This window comes from Panthera uncia, chromosome E3 (genome assembly GCF_023721935.1).
Source record: "Panthera uncia isolate 11264 chromosome E3, Puncia_PCG_1.0, whole genome shotgun sequence".
In the NCBI taxonomy this organism is placed as follows: Eukaryota; Metazoa; Chordata; class Mammalia; order Carnivora; family Felidae; genus Panthera; species Panthera uncia.
Window position 1 is genome coordinate 14317178 of NC_064815.1, and position 5019 is coordinate 14322196.

A 5019-nucleotide genomic window follows, 5' to 3' on the forward strand; every position below is an offset into this window, starting at 1 on the left:
CTCCTTCCTTCCTTCCTCCTTCCTTCCTTCCTCCTTCCTTCCTTCCTTCCTCTTTCTTTCTTTCTTTCTTTCTTTCTTTCTTTCTTTCCTTCTTCCTTCCTTCCTTCTTTCTTTCCTTCCTTCCTTCTTCCTTCCTCCTTCCTTCCTTCCTCCTTCATTTCTTCCATCTTTCCTCTTTCTTTCTTTCTTTCTTTCTTTCTTTCTTTCTTTCTTTCTTTCTCTATACCAGATGGTGGATGTTAACCAATTGTGGTCATCATTTCACAATATATGTAAGCCAAGTCACACTGTTCAAAAGCTTGAGCAGGGCTGTATGTCAATTATATCTCAATAAAACTGGGTGGGGAGGGAGAAGTGCTTCTAGAAAAATCTGATTAGAGAATGGGAGGAGCAGGGTGGAGAAGGCAGGAGGCCCACTGTGGTTGTTAGTGTCCAGGAGGGCCCCCGATCATCCTCACTGCCTGGTACCCTTTCTTGCCATCCTGTCCCACATTGTGCCGGTTGCTCTGTGTGACCGACACCAAATAGCCCAAGTGATGATCTGTCCCTTCTGAGATTAGGTTCTGTTTCTGTGCTCTCTTGCTCACTTACTAGCTCTCTCCTCTTGGATCATTTGCTTTGGGAAAAGACAGCTGCCACGTCGTGTGAGCAGCCCTATAGAGAGGCCCATCTGGCAAGAAACCGAAGCCTCCTGCCAACAGCCATGTGAGTGATCTTGGAAGCAGACCCTCCGTCCCCATCAGACGACTGCAGCCCCTGCTGACAACCCGCCTGCAGCCAGGTGAGCCGCTCCCGGATTCCTGACCCTCAGATACTGAACGAGATGATAAATGCTTGTTGTTTTAAGCCATTAATTTTGGAAGGAGTTTGCAATGCATCAGTGGATAAATGAGGTACCCAGCAAGGATGTGATTTGAGGCAAAGTCCTGGCCTCGACTTGATCTGCAGGGGAACTCTGGAGTGTAAGTTACACCTCACAGTTGGTTCCTACTTGAAGCAAGGGAGCTGGGTTTTCCTGCTCTTAGTTCAGTGAGTCGTAGGCTGCCTTGACTTTTGCTTCTCTGTACTTGGGGGCGGAGGCTCCACTCGTGCGGATTCCAGAGAGAGTCTAAACTATGCGTCCTTTGATGCAAAGGTTACAGAAGCTGGGGGACTCAGGGGGAGAGGTACCCAGAAATCTCAGAAGGGATTCAAGGGATATGGGCTGAGCCCTGATAGTACTAACAAGGACATACCTGGCCTTGGACTTTGCCCTGTAGATGATAGGGAGCCATCACAATTCAAGCAAGGATGGTTCTGGTTAGTCCCTTCTGCCAACAAATGCTCTTTGTGAGAAACAATCAAGTATCAGAGATCTGACTGCTGCAGCCCTCGCTTTGCTGTTCCCTACCTTTTCTCTCTAAATGGTAGATACACAAATATATGTTATAAATATAATCCGTGTGTAACTCTGACTTAATGAGTAACACAGCTTTTTCTTCCTCTAAGAATTGTCAACATCTTTTTTATAAGTGGTTTAAAAAAAAAAAACAGAACTTGACACAGCAATCTCTCGCTTTGTAAACTAGAGGCATTTCTAAGCAAAAAAAAAAAAAAATTTTTTTTAAATTTTTTTAAAGTTTGTTTATTTTCAGAGAAACAGAGTGAGCGGGGGAGGGGCAGAGACAGAGACAGAGAGAGAATCCCAAGCAGGCTCCACGCTATCAGCTCGGAGCCCAATGCTGGTCCGGAACTCACGAACCATGAGATCATGACCCGAGCCGAAACCAAGAGTCGGACGCTTAACCGACTGAGCCTCCCAGGGGCCCCCCAGTTTTTTTACATGATTGAAAATAATGATTATTTTAATGATTCATCAAACTATCAATTAAAAATAAATGAAGTAATTTATTTTCTTTTGGGGCTATGATCACACTGGCAGCCCAAGAAGCCTTAGTATAATCAGGCCAGAGATGCCAAGGGTGGGAAGGAAGTTATGGACACAGGTAACATTGGGAAGCAGGGGGGTAGGAAAGTGATGGAGACTTGGGTCGAGGAAGAGGGAGAAATGACGGATGCTTCCAAGGCTCTTCACGTGGGTGAGAGAGAGAGAGAGATGGAAACAGAAACAGAGATTGTTTAAATACTGAAGAAGAACGTTTTTTTTATTTAATGCTTATTTATTTTTGACACACAGAGAGAGACAGAGCATGAGTGGGGGAGGGGCAGAGAGAGAGGGAGAAACAGAACCCGAAGCAGGCTCCAGGCGCTGAGCTGACAGCACAGAGCCCCATGCGGGGCTTGAACTGGTCAACTGCGAGATCATGACCTGAGCTGAAGTTGGACGTTCAACCCACTGAGCCACTCAGGTGCCCCTGAGGAAGAACTCTGGGCATTCAGCCTTAAGCTCTTCAGGCTGGTTTCCCTCTGCCCCCTGTCCCTTCTCTATATTCAGCTTATTAAACGTCTACTCCAAGAACCTTGCTAACGCTGTGAGAGCTGTGCTAGCAATCTAGATAGTTTTTCTGTCTTGAACTTGAGGCAAGATGAGAGACGTAAACAAATAATCATGACACTGCATGATAAAAGACGGTAGTTTTGGAAAATAGAGATTTTCTTTTTTTTTTTTAACGTTTATTTATTTTTGAGACAGAGACAGAGCATGAACAGGGGAGGGTCAGAGAGAGGGAGACACAGAATCTGAAACAGGCTCCAGGCTCTGAGCTGTCAGCACAGAGCCCGACGCGGGGCTCGAACTCACGGACCTCGAGATCATGACCTGAGCCGAAGTCGGCCACTCAACCAACTGAGCCACCCAGGTGCCCCTGTTTATTTATTTTTTGAGAGAGAGAGAGAGAGAGAGAGAGAGAGAGAGAGAGATCAAGCAGGGGAGGGGCAGAGAAGGACAGAGAGAGAATCCCAAGCAGGCTACGCAGTGTCAGCGCAAAGCCCAACACAGGGCTTGAACCCACAAACCGTGGGATCATGACCTGAGCCGAAATCAAGACTCAGATGTTTAATCGACTGAGCCACCCAGGGACCCCGGAAAATAGAGGTTTTCTTATTTCCATCATTTCTGTATTACAAACTGCCGTTGTTTCCCTTAGTTCTCTTCCTTCTTCTTCTTTTTTTTTAAATTTATCTTTATTTTTATTTTGAGAGAGAGAGAACATGAGCAGGGGAGGGGCAGAGAGCGAGGGAGAGAGAGAGAGAGAGAGAGAGAGAGAGAGAGAGAATCCCAAGCAAGTCCTGCACTGCCAGCACAGAGCCCAATGCGGGGCTCGAACTCACCAACTGTGAGATCAGGACCTGAGCCGAAACCAAGAGATGGACTGAGCCACCCAGGTGCCCCTGTTCTCTTCCTTCTTGAGCTTCTCCTTCCCTCATCTCCATTTTCTTCTCGTCCATCAATTCCCTGGGTCATTTAACATCTTAGCTAAAATCTCTGTGCCCTGCCTCTGTTTCTGTGTGCCCTGCCCTGCCCGTCCTGCTGTGCTGCTTAGCTTCGAGGTCCCCGTGGAAAGCTTTTCCACTGAATCAAACCGTGCATGTGTCTGCATTGATGTTTTCTGTGTTGGTTGGGTTCCCCTGAGAGGCTGGTGCCCGAAATGTAGAATTTGATATTCAGTAACGCTGCATGTGGGGCTCACAGTATATACCCGTGTCTCAGGTGTGCAAGTGACAAGGTGTTAAGGTTTCAGAGAACTGTCACTGCTTAGCAGACACACATAGTTCATAGGGATCATCATTACCAATTGGATTTTCCAGTCCCCAGTCCCCCTGGGTTTTCAGGGCTCTGCCTGTGCTCACAGCAGCAAGCCAGACCCTCATCCCTGGGGCTCTCCTGGGGAAACAGGCTCATGGCGGCCAATGGGATTGGCAAGGATTCTGTTGGAACTAATGGGTTCTCCGGTTACTTGGAGTGGCCTCAACCGTCCCTCCCCAACCTACTTCCTCTTTGCTATTATTATCCGATTCCCGCTCAGATGGTCCCATTTTGTCCCAGCAGCTTTACATGATTCGGGGAGAGGAGCTGGCAAGATGGAACCCAACTCGGGCTCGGAACTGAAGATGCTTTAATTCTCAGCTTTGAATCACCTCCGATCTTGAAATGATGACTGAAACTAGCATGGTCTAAACACAACAGGAACTAATTCTGGCTGTGGCCTGACTGCTGATTGGGTCTGGATCTTAGTCTCTGCCCTTTCTTCTCTCCTCCGAGGTCGCAAGGGCTCGGTCTTTTCTCTTGTGGGTTTGCGGAAGTAAAACTAACAAACTTATCTACCCGCCACAGGTAGTCAACCACAGGAGATGCTACCTGGGCGTAAGAGTATTCTTGTTATAAAAGGAATCTGTGTGAGCCTTTTCAGCCAGACCCAGGTTTGGGTTAGACTTGGCAAGCTGGCAGTTTCTTTCTTCCATGGCTTCTGTTATCGTGCTACTGAGTCTGAGATCAGAGTGAGGCTGGGCGGGGTCGACTGTGGCAAGGCTGTTCAGCTGGAGGGCCAAATATTGTTCTCTAGCTCCTGATGTAGAGACACTAAGAATTTCTATGTTCCAGTCATTTAAAAAAAGTGCATACAAATGTGGCACCTGGGTCACTCATTCGTTTATCAATCTCAGTATGTGATACAAGTGAGGTGAGGTGGTGAGGCGAGCCCTTGGCTGGTCCTCAGGCAGCAAGGAAAATTGTCGGCTACTGTTTTCAACATTAAGTGGTGTCGCAGTGGGCAAGAAAAAGTGCCTTTACGTTTGCTGAATTATAGAGGGGTCTAGCGTCCCTCCCTCGTCTTCATTGGGATCTGATTTCCATGACTGTATACTTTCCCATAATTTTTCTTGAGCCCTTTTCAACTATTCTTGTTCTTTTTCATAACGCTTTGTGTTTTTTCCCAAAGTTGGCTCCCCCACATGAGTGGAAGCTGATTCTATCTGTCAGATAAGAGTTGGCATCGGATTTCAGGATTTCATTGTCTAACTCATGTCCAGGCGTGGGCGAGGCTCTCTGGGGGGTGCTCCTTGCGTATGCTTCTTTCAATC